This window comes from Schistocerca cancellata, chromosome 2 (assembly GCF_023864275.1).
Source record: "Schistocerca cancellata isolate TAMUIC-IGC-003103 chromosome 2, iqSchCanc2.1, whole genome shotgun sequence".
NCBI lineage: Eukaryota > Metazoa > Arthropoda > Insecta > Orthoptera > Acrididae > Schistocerca > Schistocerca cancellata.
In genome coordinates, this window is record NC_064627.1 from 797,116,804 (window position 1) to 797,135,684 (window position 18,881).

Sequence of the window (18,881 nt, forward strand, 5' to 3'; positions counted from 1 at the left end):
CTAGCACGAAGACGAGCAGTAGAAACTCTAGCCGTGTGCGGGCGGGTATTACCTAACCTAGAATGGCTTGCCACGAAGGGCAACAAAACGGGACGTAGAATATCGTCGACGTACCGCTGTGCTGCAAGAGTTCCTGCTATGTAAAGAAATGGTGTGCGATCGGTTGGTATCTCACCGCTGTTTGGGGCTTCTCTAGACACGTCTTCGCTGGTCATCGGGTCACAGCTCGAAGCGGGACTAATCACTGAAGACAATCAATGAGATTCCAGGCCGAAAACGTGTCTAGAGACGCCCCAGACGGCGGTGGAGTACCAGGATACCAACTTGACAGTCGCCCGCCATGTGGCCTGATAACCAGGAGTGATGGTCTTAGTGTCCATTTCTTATCATAGCAGGATCCCTTTCGTTGTTATCCGCGGCATCCTTGCAGCACAGGAGTACGCCAATGAAATTCTACTCCCCATTTTGTTGCCCTTCATGGCAAGTCATCCTGGGCTTACATTTCAGCAAGATAATACCCGCCCGCATACGGCGAGAGTTACTACTGCTAGTCTTCGTACTTGCAAAACCCTATCTCGGCCAGCAAGATCGTCGGACCTCTTCCCAGTAATTGAGAATGTTCGGAGCAGTATGGGTTGGCCCCTCTAACCAGCTCGGGATTTTTACAATCCAACGCATCAGTTGACAGAATTGGACACGATATCCGTCAGGAAGACGTCCACTGTCTGCATCAGTCAACGCCAATCCGAAGAACTGCATGCATAACGGCAAGAGGTGGACCAGCATGTTATTGTCATGCTCCATTTGTGAAGCTCTATTTTTTGAATAAATCATCCTTTTGAAATTGCAGTCATTTGTTTGTCTGTACATGTGACATGTACCGATTTCTGTCCTATTCGGATAATTCCTTCGTGGTGCGTCTTTTTTGTTTTTTGTCTTAGAGCGTATTTCCATTTGCTGTCTCTGATGGCGCCAGCCCTGGCAAAACACTGCACACATTCCAAATGTCCCAATGCCGGTCGGTCTGGGCTATAAAGAAAAGTTATGTACCAGAATAAGCCGGCCGAAGTGGCTGTACGACTCTAGGCGCTACAGTCTGGAGCCGAGCGACCGCTACGGTCGCACGTTCGAGTCCTGCCTCGGGCATGGATGTGTATGATGTCCTTAGGTTAGTTAGGTTTAATTAGTTCTAAGTTCTAGGCGACTGATGACCTCAGAAGTTAAGTCGCATAGTGCTCAGAGCCATTTGTACCAGAATATATGACGCAGCGAGTGCTTACATTATTCTAAGCGCCCACTACTATCAAAAAGTAATTCATTTTATAATTAAGACTTAAAAGTAACTCGCGTCTGATGCCCCTCAAATAAATTAAGCCTAAGAAAAACACCCAGTATAGTCTTTAACCTACAAAAATGTACTAATTGGTGTAGGATGAAGCCTTTAGTCTTCTTGTAGGTAAGGGACTAAATAATTACATCGTCGCACACACGATACGTTCTGTTAGTCGTGGTCTTACCGCAGTTACCCAGTTACGACATTCGTTGAGGCGATACAAAGATTTGGAATGTATATTTTTGTTATCCGCGTAAAGCGTGCAGTATGTGTTAGTAAGCATTATTCTGAACGCCTAGTGGACGTGGCCAGCTCTTATGATGTCATTCTACTTTTCCTTCATACATGAAATAATCTGAAAAAAATCGAGCTCGAAACTTACCTGCATCTCGTACAGTACGCCGAACGTATATCATAGATTTAAATTTTATAGATTTTCTGAAGCGATTGAAAGGGTTTGGTTCGTAGTTCTCCAAGCCTGATTAAAATTAAAAGGTAAAGTTTAAAGGAACTCCGCTTCTTAAAAATGGGTGAACACAATGTAGTACTATTCTTCGATATCTCATCTGCTTGTGTGCAATCCACAAACAAATTGTTTCTTCCACATGTATTCACGATTAACTGCACAAGGAAATGGTAGCCGCCAAATTAACTGGAGTCATGAGCTGAAAACTCCAGACTCCCCGTTTTGTGAGCAAGAAGCTTCAAATTTCTTGCGCGAGAGCTTTACACGGGGTGCATTACTAGGAAGAAAGCATCCGTAAAGGATCCGAATGAGAATCAATGCATAATACTCGCTCTCTAACCATATTTGACCCACTTGCGTGGAAGCTGTTGGTTCCCGCTTGATCTAGCGTTTTCCGTGCGAGCATTAGGCTTTCGATCTCCGTCCTAGTTGTTTTGTTACTGACTAACGAACCCGCACGAGCGCTATGCTAATGGTGAGGTGGCAGTGTCTCAAGAATGTGCCCGCGAGCCTGCGGCCTCCGTTTCTGGCCCGCTACCAGCCGCGCCGTTGGAATGACTTGACGCACAGTCGTCCCAGGCACAGGCATGCAGGTGCGAGTGCGCCAGTGCGTCTGGAATCACCAAATAGGCCGCGAAAACCCTGCGTCATCGCTGTACCGCTCATTCTCCCACGCCAGCTATTCAGTGATCGCTGGTATTCTTTTCAGACGCTCACTGATACAGAGGTGGGGCAGCGGGGACGATCAGTGACGGTAAGCATTAGCTATTTCCACATTGTCTCATTGTTCATAAACCCAAATGGAACGAAGCTTAACAACTCTCGTTACTGATTTGCAAGGTACGTTCAAATGTTTGTTATATCATGTTACCTACTGGCTTTCCAGTGTGGCGTGACGATACCAGAGGCATGGACTGTTTTTCCAAACCATAGCATACTGGCTAATATGAAAGAATCAACACTTGTATGACCGATTCTTGAATACTGCTCGTCAGTCAGGAACCCTTACCAATTTAGATTTGTAGAAGAGAGTGAGAAGACACAACGAAGAGTTGCAGGTTTCTTCACGGGCGTTACGGGAATATTCAGAAAATACCTTCGGTAGAAAATGAGAGAGGGGCGCTGTGTATCACGAAGAGGTTTACTGTTACAGTTCCGAGAGCGTACGTTCGAAGAAGAGTCTCGCAATATATTACTTTTTCCCATATACTTGTATATTTCGTGAAATGACCACGACGAGAAAGTAAGAGAAATTAGTGATCATACGAAGGTTTTTCGACAGTAGTTTTTCTCACGCAAGTGTCGCGAATGCCACAGGGAAGTGAGGGGCGAATGTGCCAGACGCACTGTCTGCCACGTTGACGTATAGTGTATCTTGCAGAAGCAGATTTATGTACAGCCTCTATAGATTTTCGATAGGCGTTCCACACTATCACCATATTGTCGACTAATAATAAAGATATGATCGTACAGAGTATGCTCTTAGATATGTGGTTTGCTTGAAGAATTTTTGATTATCAGAATTCATGATTTTTGTTGAAATTAAAGCATTCAGTTGCCAGGTATTTCGTTGTTTTAGTCACAAAACCGGTTTCGACGCAGTCACTAGTTATTCTCAAATGTATCAAGTCTTTTGTTTGTTATTTCATCGTTTGACCTTCCTGTTTTCGGCATAACTACTTAGCACACTACAGAATGATTCTCAAATGAATCAAAATAGATTCGTGTGATTTTAACAACAATAATATTGGGAACTGAAGCCTTTGATATCAGTAAATACGCAAGCTAGATTTGGTGCAGAATTCCGGTACTTCGCGGAGTGGCAACTCATTCATTCGCTCATGAGCAGTACGTTGTATTAGGCGAGAAATGTTCAACAAAAGGTGCCTCAGAACGCGAAATAGGCCCACAAATGTTCTCAGTAAGCTTAAACCATTTGTTGGATTGGGTCAGTAAGGAAGGAAGCAACAGAAGAGATTGTTACCGAAGTTTTCCAAAGAATCATTAAGCAGTTCTCTGAAAACACTCTCCCTAAATTTTGAGAAAACTCACTATATTCAGTTCTGCACAACAATAAGAGCCATAACAATAACTGGTATAGCACATGTACAGGTGTCATTAAGGAGGGTATAGTGATCCAAATTCTGGAGTGTACATATTGGTGAAAACTTGAACTGGAAGAAGCGTGTTATTGAGCTTCTCAAACAATTTACAGGTACTTTTGCTCTTCATATAAGTACCAGTCTTCGAAACAGACGATCAACCTCCGGACATATTTAGTATATTTCCACTCAAAATTGTCTTACTGAATAATTTTCGGCGGTAACTAGTCGCTTAGAAAGAAAGTATTGATTACACAAAACCGAGGAGTAAGAATAATATGCGGTATTCGCCAGCAGTCGTCATGTAGGCACCTATTCATGGCATTTTGACTGCACCATCGCAATACACATGTTCAAAAAAAATGTGTGTGATATCTTATGGGACTTAACTGCTAAGGTCATCAGTCCCTAAGCTTACACACTACTTAACCTAAATTATCCTAAGGACAAACACACACACCCATGCCCGAGGGAGGACTCGAACCTCCGCCGGGACCAGCCGCACAGTCCATGACTGCAGCGCCTCAGACCGCTCGGCTAATCCCGAGCGGCTACATATGTTCCTAATGAAATTCGTCGTAAATAATCTATCGCAATTTGAGAAGAACAGTGATATCCACATGTAAAACAATGGAGGAAAAATGACATTTATTATACATTATTAAAGCTATCTATGGTTCGAAAAGGAGTTCACAGCAGCAGAAGGTTTTAATCATGTGCCCAGTAACGTAAAATGTCTGATAGATGGCAAAGCAAGTTAAAAATCTAACCTAAAATTATTTCTCCTGGACAACGCCTTCAGTTCTGTGGTCGAGTTCCCTTTTAGAAAGTGGCAGCCTGGAGAAAAAAAAAAACTTGTTTTTAAATGTAGCTGCGTGAGGAGGACTAAATATACTGTAATGTGTTCTTAATGCTAGAAGTAACGTATATACAAATCCTGTAAAGTGACTGATTAAAACATAATTTCGATAGAAGAATCGTCCAAATGACCTGTGGAACATGTAGGTAACTCAGAAGTACAGCACTGTCAGATGGTTCGCTGACGGAACTGTTGTCTGCGGGGAAGTATCGTTGCTGGATGATTGAAAGGAGATGCAGTACGACGTAGACAGAATTTCCATTTGGTGTCACGAGTGACGTCTCTGTTAAGATGCAGACAAATGTAAGTTAAGGACCACAGCAGAATGAGAGAATAAGTAATCCCTAATCACAAGGTAAACGTCTGGAGCCTGTCATAGACTTTAAATACGAGTAATACCAAAAAGCGATATTAAGTGGTTTTAACAAGTAAATGCAGCACAAGATGTCAGCGATACCAATTCTCGAGTAGTGTTCGAAGGTTTGGGAGTCCTCATGAAACAGGCATGGCAGCATATTGCGAGTACATTCAGAGCCGTACTGCTACGACCATAATATGTTGGTATAGTCTATACAGAAATATAACGGAGAGACCACGGAACTTAAACGAGAATCCTTTAGAAGAAAGATGACGCTGTCTCTCGAAACAGATGGATAAGTTCACGCAACATGTTCGCGAGAATAATTGTGGGGTAACTCTGCTTCCACCGTATACTGTTCGTAGAGGCGATGAGAATAACGTATGGCATATAAAACTATACGGACAATAACTTTTTCCTCGTTACATAATCGAACAGAATAGGATAGTAAGTTGCCAATGGTGCTACGAACCACTGTACAATGGCCTACGGGTAATTTATACTGTCCAATTACATTAATATGATCACCTGTCACAAGCCTGAATAATCTCCAGGATCCATGGCGCGAACAGTCCATTCGAGGTGGTCCCACAGATTCTCGATTGGGTTAAAATCTGGGTAGTTTGGTGGCCAGAAGAGTACGGTAAATTCATCGTCGTGCTCTCCGAACTACCACCTACACTACAAACTGTATGACACGTTGCATTATCTTGTTGGTAGGTGCCATCGTGCCGAGGAAAAACAAGCTGCGTGAAGCACTGAATATGATCCCAAAGGAGAGATGCAAACTTGTGTTGATCCACTGAACCTTCCTGAATGACGAGGTCACCCAGAGAATGCCACGAAAATATTACCCAGACCATGACGCTACCTCCTCCGGCATCGACCCGTACGACGATTGTTGCAGGGTGTTTGCTTTCAGGCGTTTCTCGCCGTACACACCAATGGCCAGTTCCCCGACGGAGCATAAAACGCGATTTATCTGAAAAGATCACGTGTCGCCATTCAGTGGACGTCCAGTTACGGTATTGGCGTACGATGAACAGCAGTCAGCATGGGTGCATAATTCAGATGCTCGCTGCGAAGGCCAATATGCGGCAAAGTTCGCTGAACAGTTGTTGAGGATACAGTCTTGGTAACCCCTTGGTTCACTTGGGCGATCAGTTACTCAACAGTTTCACGTCTGTTCGCACATACACTGCTCCGGAACCGTCGTTCACCCCTATCATCTACGGGTCCAGTGTGCACCATAGTTACCTCGGCACCGGTTTTGGATAACGCGATTTTCCCATGCACGTTATACCTTAACCATGCGGCGCACGAGCAGTTTACAAATTTAGCCGTTTCGGAAATGCTTCCACCCTTGACCCTAAAGCAAATGATCACGCTCTTTTAGGCGTCAAATAAATTGCTCCGTTTCCGCATTACAATCAGTGCACTGTTTCCCGCGTCCCCAGACACTCTTGTGTGTGTCCTCTACTGCTACTGCTGCTATCTGTGAGCGGTTAAAGTGTTCACATTAATGCGATTGGACCTTGTCTATGACGATGTAGTGAAACGCAAAACTTGTTTCTGAGCCACTCAATATTAGTAACCTGTTGTACAGTAATGATCTCCAAACAAGTCACATACGTTGGCCAACATTCATTTTTCCATAGTCTCAACTTTTGCGACTATAGGATATGTTCGAGATTTCGATTCTGATTCAAAAGGCTGAAACAACGGAACACCTGACCGGCATCAGCAAGTGTCAGAAAATGAGGTAATTAATACGTTTTAATAAAAATGGTATCACTAAACTTTTAACTGCACTATTGCATTTGTACAGAGGGCACTATGCAAGTTTCGCAGTAAAACTCAATTTATGTTACTCTGTAAGAAATTTTCTACTAAACTGAACATATTCCTTCTTTCATCGAAACCATTTTTTTTCTATAGATACACACATTCATTGCACTGCGCCTGCAGAAAATCGTCATGTGTACAAAATCATTGCACTTTCAGGTTAGCCTTCGTTTGTGAGAATCATGTGCCACAAAGTCAAGATTAAGAGGAAGGTGTTCAACATCAAACATATCGTTTTCCAAGAAGATAATGTCCCAAATCACATTGAGTGACGGACCATATATTCTTGACTAGGTCACGTGACCAGCCGAGAAACTGATAATTGACTGTTATCGAGCATCTGTGGTCAACTTCGCAACAGGAAATCCGGAAGTGCTGTTGTAATCTTGGTAATTAAGGTGTTCAAATAATTTTCACAACTTTCTATTTCTATATGTTTTCAGGTAATTGTTTTTTTTTGGTGAATTGCGCGCACGTCTCACGGTTCGGTCTTAGGATTCACTTTTTTAAAGGAAGATTCGTTTGTTTGGTGACAGACATTTTATGTCCGTAATCACAACTGGCCGTTACAGGTAGCTGAGGTTTTTAACACACATTAGTGCGGTGGCAGTCGTCCTTTTGGTTGCCCAATTGTATCCTCATTGCGGGAGAAAACTACTTTAACCAGTATCTGGCCAGTAAGTGCAGGATAAATTGTGTCGGAAAGCTTTTGCTACCATACATTACGCCAAGGCTGTGGAGTGAATTCCAAATCTTTCCGTAATATGTTGTGGAGAGACCCTTCCTTTGAATGGGGACATTTAACTCAACGGTCTTGGTTATTATTCATGATGAAAAGGTTGTATGCTGGCCTGGGGTTTCAACTTCTGCCATTGCCACAAAAAAAGAGAAATCAACGCTACAAGCAATCGTCACAATCTCTTGCCCTAAACAGTTACTACTCAGAAACAACATGCTGCAAATGGGAGTTCAGGGAAGACACAAAGTCTGAGCCAAACGTGATGGCTTTACGTTGCCTACCACTTTCCGCGCACGTAGCGTCGCCTGCCGAGTCAGTGACCAAGGCGCTCTGCAAAACACGCCAGGTGTTGGCTCCGACACCTGAATCTTAAGCGAGGTCTTGGCCGCTGAACAACCTTCATTTAATGTGGGAAGCGCTGCATAGGCAGCCAGTATCTGTGACCAAGGTCTACCTACTCTCGTTCTAGAGACGCAAGATCAGTGTCGTTGCACGATGTTTTCATTTACGGTGTAACATGTGTGTCATTACTGTGCTAAAAGCAGGCTGCGTATTGTATCTACTTTGCGTTCTTTCGTATACTGAAGTCACCAGGAAATTGTTCCAAAACATACTTCTGTGCATTTTAAGACCTGCAACTAACAAAATCACAAATTATGGTTCAAATGTCTCTGAGCACTATGGGACTTAACTTCTGAGGTCATCAGTCCCCTAGAACTTACAACTACTTAAAACCTAACTAACCTAAGAACATCACACATATCCATGCCCAAGGCAGGATTCGAACCTGCGCCGTAGCGGTCGTGCAGTTCCAGACTAGCACCTAGAACCGCTTGGCCACTCCGGCCGGCCCTCAAATTAAAGTACGTCTATTGAAGACTGAATACGCAGTTGATCAAGAAGAGAATAGTGGCTGTGTTCTTCACGAACAAGACACAGAACTAGCATTCGGGGCTTATTGAGTTCAAACCCCGTCCAGCAATTCTGATCATGGTTTGCGTAATCGCTTCACATGAAATTCAGAATGATGTCATGGATAACCTATGGCCCGTTGCTTCTCACACCCTGCTGCGACAAAGTATGTTGTTCGTGCCTAATTGCTTAGCTTCCTTCCATTCGGATGGTCAGATTTCAATTTCTTGTGCAGTTATATTGATTTGGTTATCTCTGTTTCTCTGTCACTAGAGCGAACCCCACAGCGTTCCGTAAACCGACTACGGCGACCACCTGCCTGTAATTACTTATACGGTTGAGTTCAGACGATTTTTTTTAAACATTGACACTTAGCGAAAGATGGCTATACGAAGACACCAGGCGTACGCTCGTGAGGGAAAGAGGTTGAAGAGTAGCTTGGGAGATGTAGGGGTATAACGACTGAATCAGATTGCTGTAGATTTACAGGAACCCAATGTTTCCATGGATAACCTATGGGCCACTGCTCCTCGCGCCCTTCTCCAAATATGTTGTCCGTGCCTAATTACTTCGCTTCCTTCCATTTGAATGGTGCAGAGCTCAGGTACTTGTCTAGTTATCCATAGTGCACAATGTGGGTCTGTGCTTTTGAAAATTCCAATAATGGGGGCAGGAAATAAAATTTATTCTACGCGTTATGGGGGTCTTGGAGTGAACGACTTTGTGTTTCCTGTTCAGCCAGGACTGCCACATGGCGATGAGATCGCGGATTGTTGGTGAACACAGGTGGTGCCAAGCAAATTGTACGTACATTCAGATGTCGCCATATCGGCGGAACGTGCAGACGGAGGATAGAGCGATATCCATCGTTCACGTAAGACGTTTTTTTACATTCCAAGTTGTGGCTGCACAGCTTTTAAAGAAGCATCATAAATTTATGTTAAGAACTCCGAATCACGTAGCAGTTTCATCAGGCGGGCTGGTACACAAACCGGCCAGGGGGGAGTCTTCCATTTGATGTTAAATCAGGACATGTAAGCTGGGATGACGAACTGAAGGACACACCAGCGAGAAATACAACTTTTTAGCAGTACTCCATTGGAGTACTCTTGGTGATGAAAATGTTGCTGGTTAGTAGTCAGTGGTAGCCTTAATAATGTAATGTTTGGTGAAGGATAGGACCTTGTGGTAACTGTATTCCATTGCTGAGCTGACACCGCAGATGTCACTGACCGACCTTTGGAGATCACACCGGTACGGAATCCGTTCTACCCATCAGTCGTGCGCTGGAAAAGTCCTGTTTCTGGTGGTTGATATGCATTGCTCACGGCTGAGGAGCGGTTCCATGTGCATGTGAATGCACTGGCACTTCGTCCAGGAGGCATAGCAGTCGTCCGAATTGATGAAGACGTCAGTCGCATACCATCTACAATGCAGCATCTGAGATTTCGCTTTTCACTGCTTGTACGTATCGAGATGTGATTTTTAGCTGAGGTTGGCGAAGTCGTTAGGTCGTTGCAGGTCAACCGCGAATATAGCGTCATTGCCCTTGTAATGAGCAGGAGAGGGAATGGGGGGTGTCACAGCACATTTGCTGTGTTCCAATGAACTTATATTTTTATGCTGTTTAGGGGCGCTCCCTGATGTTAGTAATAGAAGTAGCAGCAGCTGTAAAAGTTGCATCTTACTCGTAAGTAAACCAATCAAAAGTAGCGAAATAAAAAAGATTTGTCGATAAAAAGATTTTTACGTGGTTTTACAGACATATCTGAATGTGGAATTAACGCAGTAGTTATTACTTCCTTGAAGCCATGCTCATAATGTAGAGTTGTCATACTTTCGCTAATCACTTCTGGCGAGTGGTTGACTGATTCCCTAACAAGTCCATAGCCGATTCTGTACCCTTTGCAGCTGCAGATCTGTCTTATCCTTTCCTGCTTACTGGTGCTCTCCTTTGATATGCAAACACATGAATTCGATATCGTTCATTTTTGCCGACGCTTTCATAATGTGGTGTCTAAATATACGATAACATGTTAATAATATTGGCGTGTCTTAATAACATTAGTAACTATTTCTGGGAATGCGCGTGGAGATATAGTAGCCACATGTTATAGTGCCAGTGAGTCGGAATCATTCATAATGTGTACGTATATGACAGCAAAACATGTCAAATGGGATAAAGACCCAGGTTTAACAATAAATTGGCAGTCTTGTGTTCGTTAGGAAGATACGAGAAGTGTTATTAATATAGGAAATAAACTGCACTAAACCATAATACTTGTATTTGAATACTGCTCACTTTGTGTGAGATGAATATTAGTTTGGTGACACAGCTGATATTATATGTACGCAAAGGAAATCATGAATGACCCGATGTTTGCATGTAATATGTCACTGGAACGGTATAAAATTTGGACATGCAAGCGCGTCAAGAAGGATGCGGCTTATTTCATTGAAAAGTACTTTCAAAATTTCGAGGACGTGTTTTGATTAAGAAATCAACTGATTGCGATGACTGTTTAGTCAAGTTTTCCAACTCACATTCGGGAAGAGCTGCTTTCTGACATCGAGGTTTAGGTTTTCCGCTTTTTCTGTAAAACTGCTAAGACGAATACAGGGTCGGCCCCTTTGAATCCGAGACGACTAATTGCTACAAGCAGCCATTCGTCTCATGGTCTCTTACGGCGCCAGTTGGACGTCAGGATGGAGGAAACTGTGTTAGCATACTGCTGCTGTCTCAACAAGAAAAAAAAAAATTACTTGGCAAGTCAAGTGTCAAGTATGAACACGAAGATTGTTACATATAGGTTCGGAAAAATGTGATAAATCCTTTGTTGCTGATGTGGAATGGATAACTTAACATTTGCTATGCGACGACGGGGCAGGAGATTGTTTGTATCTAAACAACAGCCATATTAGTGTGCGAAGATGGACTGATGTATAAGGGGCGGTCAAAAATTTTCCGTTCGAAGCCCTTACAGTCCAGAATCGGTATGCCAATGCCAGAATCGCCGTGAGCATTGAGGCAATCGTCACGCCGACACACCGCCGGCCGTTGTGACCGAGCGGTTCTTGGTACTACAGTCCGGTACCGCGCTGCTGCTATGGTCGCAGGTTCGAATACTGCCTCGGGCATGGATGTGCGTGATGTCCTTAGGTTAGTTATGTTTAAGTAGTTCTAAGTCTAGGGGACTGATGACCTCAGAAGTTAAGTCCCATAGTGCTTAAAGCCATTTGAACCATTTTTGGACGCCGACGCACCAGGTTGAAGATACCTTCTTGGTAAAATATCGTGCCCTGCTGCGTGAAGAATTCATCGTTTTACAGGAATGATCGACCTTTCAAGATCTTTCCTAAGGGAACCAAGTGGTGATAACCGTATAGGTAGACATGAAAACTATAGGCCAGGAGCTGGAGTGTCTCCCACTTGAGCTGACCTCACTTCCGCGTTACGACATTGGCGATATGGGGAGGTGCGTTATCACGAAGGAGCATGTCACAGTTTCCCGGTTTCCGACAGACATGCTGCCCTGTACACATTTTTCATTCTCCGATGGATGTCTACCGGTGTTCGTTCTCCGACAGCCTAGAAGAGAATAGCAACACGTTGGTCTCGTTTGGACGCATTTGGTAATAACGTCGGCGTAGTTCACTTTCCCGCATTTACCGCACGCACATCAGAAAGATCCGAATGCTACAGTAATCCCTTGTCTTCACGAGGGTGCTTACATACCGGCATCGTAGTCGCGCTACGTTGCAAATAAGCTTCAGCAAAGCCTTCAAACGGAAACTTTTTGATCACCCCCTATAAATATCAGTGGCGGGTACCCTTTTGTATGCACAGTTCCGTAGCTGTCGGACAAGAAATCTAGACAGACGTTTGAAGCTTGCCATAGTCGCCAAGAACAGACTTCGGAGGGTTTATTTTTTATTTTGTATCAGTTACCCGTATCCATTGCACACATCAACATACCAATCCAGAATACTCAACTGTCGTCAATAACGGAATATAATCTGTGGGTTTCTGTAGTAACTAATAACGACAAACAGCATCATGGCTGTGATAGTCGTATGGCGTCACGTTAAAAATTGTGAAACATGTTTATTACGAATCTGTTACTGTCAAGCATCAAATTCTGTACACTCAAGACGCACATTCACTTCACGAATGTGTGATTGCCATACAAGTACTATCTGTTAAATATGCAGAAGTAACATCTTTTAATACCTGGTGGTTATCTGTGGAATCGAAACTGATCGTAAACAAAATCATTGGTCCAACCAGCAACTTATCTCGGTGAATATGACTTTCCTGAAACATTTTAGGAACCGTGGTGATCCGGTTGCATAAATCGGTGTAGAAGTATCGTGGCCGATTATTTTTGATATTATGGAGCTCTGAACTGCAGGCGACTAGGAAGTTGGACTGACAGTGATTACAAGCGCAGGCAGTGAGCGGGAGCGCCTACCTGTGTCTGTGTGTGTGTGTGCTGCGCCGGCCGTCCGCGGAGCACTCAGGTTGAAAACTGGCGTCGCGGGCGCCGGCGGCCGCTTTATAGCGGGTCGTGGTGGCTCCGTCGTGAGAAGAGAAGCGAAGAAGCGAAGCGGCGGAGGGAACAGCGGTCAGCCGGGGTGACTGACTCACCCGCAGCCCCCACCTGCGGCCGCCGTTCGGCGGGTCAACGTGGCGTGCTGCGTGCGGGGCCCGCGGCCGTCAGCTCACGCTCCTTCCACCGGAGTACACAGCACGGGGACCCACGGCTCCGGACACCCGTTCCTCTCGGTTCCAGAGACGTCAGTCATACGGCTATTACCTTGTGGGACCTCCATTCGCTTCTGTTACAGTGCTTCATCTTCGGTATAATACTTCCTACCGAGCTCTGAAACACTGAAGACGGCGTTTATTGCTGGGCTAGTAGGAAAAATGGATCTGGGACGCTACAGACGCTCACGTTTACTTCAAAGACGTCCCATGAGTTGGAGATTGGAAATTTAAGCAAACCAGTCTAGGAAATCCATCTAAATTTTTTCGAAACTATATGCGAAGGTCGTTGGATAGTAGTATTATCATGCCAATATAGAAAACGTCCGATTTTATTTTGTTGCTACAGTGTGACAAGCGTGCATGATTTCACATACATCTGCAACCGTTTTTCGGTCGACCAAAGCGAGTCCAAACCAAAACGATTACTAACAGAAACTGTCTTCAGTTTGAAGGTTGGTTTTAGCCTCACACTGCGTTCCTAGGCATAGTCATATTGGAGATGGTGTGTCTTTGTCTTCCTCCATCTTTCGGTCATTTACTACTCCTTTCAATGATTTGTACAAGTGAAATATGCCAAGTTGCACATTGAACAGGATTCCACGTTAAGCTGTAGGTACCGTTATACAAGTCAACATGCCGTTCTCGTGCTAGGGAAAATGACTGCAATGAGGTGTATCTAACCTCCGGAGGAAAACTAAAGAATGACTGAAGCTCAACTGGAAGTAGCAGAAATGGCTCCGGTTTGGAAAAGCCGGTACTAACGGCCGAGACGTCGTTGAGCTACCCTATGTTCCACCATAGTGACATCCAAATGACGTCATAGGAAACCAAAAAACGAATGGTTACTTATATGCGTCTTTGCGAGGTGTAATTATTGCGGTCACTTTTACGGGAGGAGCTTGTAGGGTAGTTTTTGGAGAGAGGGGAAAAAAGGTCAGGATTTAAAGACTCGTTGCTGACAAAAAAAAAATTCGTCTCATTGTGAGACGGATCGACCTGATGATGATTCAACTTCAAACCTTTATACACACTATGTTTTTGTATTAGGTGCATTGTGCTGCCACCTACTGCCAGGTACTCCACATCAGCGACCGCAGTAGGTGAGAAAACTTGGATTTCATGGTTGAGCGGATGATCATAAGCTACACATCACGCCGGTAAATGCAAAACGACGCCTCGCTTTTTGTAAGGAGCGTATACATTGGACGATTGAACAGTGGAGAAACGTTGTGTGGAGTGACGAATCACGGTACACAATGTGGCGATCCGATGGCAGGGTGTGGGTATGACGAATGCCCGGTGAACGTTATCTGCCAGTGTGTGTAGTGTACACAGTAAAATTGGGAGGCGGTGGTGCTATGGTGTGGTCGCGTTATATGGAGGGGGCTTGCACCCCTTGTTGTTCTGCGCACAGCACAGGCCTAAATTGATGTTTTAAGCACCTTCTTGCTTCCCACTTTTGAAGGACAATTCGGGGATGGCGATTGCATCTTTCAACACGATCGAACACCTGTTCATAATGCACGGCCTGTGGCGGAGTGTGTACGCGACAGTAACATCCCTGTAATGGACTGGCCTGCGCAGAGTCCTGACCTGAATCCTACAGAACATCTTAGCGATGATTTGTAACGTCGACTTCGTGCCAGGCCTCACCGACCGACATCGATACCTCTCCTCAGTCAGCACTCCGCGAAGAATGGGCTGCCATTCCTCAAGAAACCTTCCAGTATCTAACTGAACGTATGCCTGCGAGAGTGGGAGCTGTCATCGAGGGCCAACACCATATTGAATTCCAGCATTACCGATGGAGGGCGCCACGAACTTGTAAGTCATTTTCAGCGACGTGTTTGGTTACTTTTATCACGTAGTATATGTAGTCCTACACTTACGCCGTCGTCACACGGGATAAGACTGCTAACGCTGACGTGTACACAAGTGGGGAAATCCAACGTCATGAGAGACAGCTTTGTTGGCACACGGGACGAGCCGGTTAACATGATTTTGCTCTCTCAGTGCTCTCCATCGGCAGTTATCGGTTTTATTTGGCTCGCAAATCATACGTTTAGCTCACGAAAACAGACGCACGTAAACTTTCTACGTTAGGTCTGTTAAAACGTACGTGGTTCTGTCTGTGGTATAGATGAATAAAAACTCCAGTAACCGTGTACGTGGAATAAGACAAAAAGGAAAGTTTCATGCTGAAACGTGCTACTAAACCCGCAGGACAGGACAGGTAGTTTAAGTTGTGGAAAGGGGCCGAAATAAGCGGCTGTCCTTTACACTCGAACATACAACCTTTTATTTGATCAAACGTTACAAAAAAGCCAAGAAATTAAAAAAAACACAGCTTTAGTTTTGGAACTTAATTATCGGCTGAATGCGCCATACAATCTCATGCCTTGATGGCATGACTACTTTAATTTAAAACGGCTGAAAGCCAATAACTTAAAGCTCAACCAAAATCAGAAATTTAAAAAATTGCCAAAGGCTTTACGTAAAACAGTTCTTAAATTAGGCTGAAGGCTCAAACCGTCTAACGCCTTAAGGGCAAAACAACCTTAATTTAAAAATTGGCTAGAAGCCATACCAGTACAAACAACAAGAACAAACAAGAAAAGGCAGTACACCCAAGGATGCTCAGAAGTTCCGAGGGTCGGCCTGGAATTCAAACACTTAACACCTACTTAAGTGAGACTGGCAGTTGGCCCAACCATTGTCGATCCGACGACAACCCAAGCGACAGACAGTCAACAGACCCACCGACAAGATAACCTCCGCTTCACCCTATCAGCACCCAACAGGGAGTTCAATGGAACATCGTAGAAGGTATTGGCGGCCACAACCAATTATACACTGAGCTGTCGAGCTACACACCATGCTGGACAGCGACAACACGATGAGGAAAATACACTGCCTGAATTTCCGTCAATGGCCAGGGCAGGTAACCGGAATGTTAATGGTCACAAGGCAGAAGATTCTGCTGGTGCACTTCGATTCAAATAACCAAGTGCAGTTAAACTCCACCTGAGGGTGTCTAAAATTTGCCAACTTCAACACACATGTTGTTGCTCGTGGGAATATCCCAACAACAAACTCCAAACGACACAGTGTGAACATTCGTGACTGCTGGTAGATTAAGTAAAAACTCAACTTTCATGTCCAGGATCAGTGAGTCACGAACCTCGTAGCAATGGGAACAGCACCACCCACTTCGACACCGCATAGAGGCCGCCAGCGGGCCCGGCTAAACTACGCACCGCGGAGATTTCCTCGCTGCTCCATGCCAACTGACCAACTCCCAGGTCCGGAAACGGTGAAAGGACCAAAAATACGTCGGCCGATGAGACGACCAACCGAACGACCACCCAACGGTCGTCCCGCGCCAATCTCCCTCCGTCGGACAGTTCATGTTTGTCGCCGAGCACTGGCTGTCGGCGCCTCACCGGCGCTCCGTTCTCGACTTCATTGCTGCTGCATCCCGACTGCACTGCTGTTCCATCCCGAACTGACTGCCAGACACACGACGATCTGGAAATACTATCAGTCGCTCCAGAGATGGTACGACAGTGCACTTATCGATACGTGATGCTGCTGCTGCTGCTGCCGCCGCTCACGAGCAAGCAAGGCAGGAAGTTAGTGACGCCAGCAAATGGAATAAGAAAACGAAGTGGCAGTACCGTAATAGAAGATGACAAACAATAAATGGCATGAACACAAGCCGTGCACGGCTCACGTGTCAATAACGACATAAGCTTATAAATGTTCACTAAATCTCATTTCTGACAGAGAGCGCACGACATCAAATTATTTCTATTAATTTCATTAGAAAGTCACGCTACCTTATCGAAAATGCAAATATGAAAAAAAAGTTGTTACTGCAGAACGTGAACTCCGTTGCCTCTGTTGTATGGCGTGGCACCTGTATAAACTACTCTACACGAAAGCTGTACAGTAAGAGACAGTGCATTTTATGTTACGGTCTCCTGAAGGCTTTTATCGCCGGAATTTTATTAATTGACATTTGATTATAACGAATCCTAACAAGAACGACATGTTTTTCATGAATCTTCAAAGTGCTGTTGCCTTAACCACAAATATGACGTTTACCATCATTTTATTACAAGAAATCGTACCAAAAACGACTCGTTCTCGAGACAATCAATGTGCTGGTGCTTAGAAACAGCAGATATTCATACAGTGTAAGGTATAACAGAAAACCCACCGATTATGGCTTTCTACAGAACACGACAAGTATAATATAGCATCTCCTTTTCTGCTTGTGATGTAGGGAGCGTTCTTGCTTCCTATTGGTTCTGCTCTAGGTGGCACGTCGGTGAAGTATCGCGGGACTTATTTTGTGTTTTACGCGAGGAAATGGCTCTTCACATGAAATAGCAGGAAGTGACTTCAAAAAGTCGTAGAGCACCACGTGAACATTTGCTAACTTTTCCCGTCTAACGACAGTTTTAGCCACGAAACTACCTTTTTCCACTTGAATAGATGAACACTGCCCTTGAATCAGTATGTTGCTGTGTTTATACACTGTTGTGCATAAATGATTGCGATGAATTGGCAAAACACTTAGAAGGTGCAACAGGTCCACTAAAGAGACTGCATACACCACGCTTGTCCGCCCTGTTTTGGAGTATTTCTGTGCAGTGTGGGATCCGCATCAGCTGGGACTGAAGGATGACATCGAAAAAGTACAAAGAAGGGCAGCTCGTTTTGTAATATCTCGAAGTAGGGGAGATAGTGCCACAGATGTGATACGTGATTTGGTGTGGCTATCATTAAAACAAAGGCGTTTTTCGTTGCGACGGGATATTCTCATGAAATTTCAATCACCAGTTTTCTCCTCCGATTGCGAAAACATTCTGTTGGCATCCACCTACATAGGGAGAAATGCTCATCACGATAAAATAAGAGAAATCAGAGCTCGCACAGAAAAATTTAAGTGCTCGTTTTTCCCGCGCGCCGTTCGAGAGTGGAACCGTAGAGAGACAGCTTGAAGGTGGTTCATTGAACCCTCTGCCAGGCACTTTATTATGAATAGCAGAGTAATCACGTAGACGTAGATGTAGAGCCAAAACATTTTGACCACCTGGTTAATAGCTTGTTAGTCCGTCTTTGGAACGAAATATTGCACTGACTCTGTGTATGATGGATCTGATAGTTTGTTAGTTTGTGGAGGTATGTGCCATTAGATGTGTATGCATAGGTCACGTAATTCACGTAAATAACAGGCCACTGATTTGCGTACACAGTGATAGTGCCCGTCAGCAACCTATATGGCTTCCATAGGAATTACATTAGGCGAATTTGGTCGCCGAGGCATCAACGTGAGTTCACTTTAATGCTCCTCAAACCCCTGTTGCACGGTTCTAGCTCCGAGACACGGACAATTTTACTGTTGAAAGGTGGCATCGCATCGCCGACGGGGAAGACATCAAGCATGAAGGGATGCAGATAGTTCGCAGTTGTCACCGTGTCTTCGATTAC

At 44.5% G+C, this 18,881-nt stretch overlaps 1 protein-coding gene and 1 long non-coding RNA gene across 2 annotated transcripts in view; one reads left to right on the top strand and one right to left on the bottom strand.

Moving 5' to 3' along the window:
• Positions 1–13,210, bottom strand: part of LOC126162649 (uncharacterized) — a 38,850-nt gene extending 25,640 nt beyond the window's left edge. Inside the window, exon 1 of the mRNA XM_049919285.1 lies at positions 13,087–13,210. The gene's annotated coding sequence lies outside the window, so the exon portion shown is untranslated. The remainder of the gene's footprint in view (positions 1–13,086) is intronic.
• LOC126162650 (uncharacterized) overlaps positions 2,382–18,881 on the top strand; it is a 253,794-nt gene continuing 237,294 nt past the window's right edge. The window contains exon 1 of the long non-coding RNA XR_007535093.1: positions 2,382–2,553. This is a non-coding gene — a long non-coding RNA (uncharacterized LOC126162650). The remainder of the gene's footprint in view (positions 2,554–18,881) is intronic.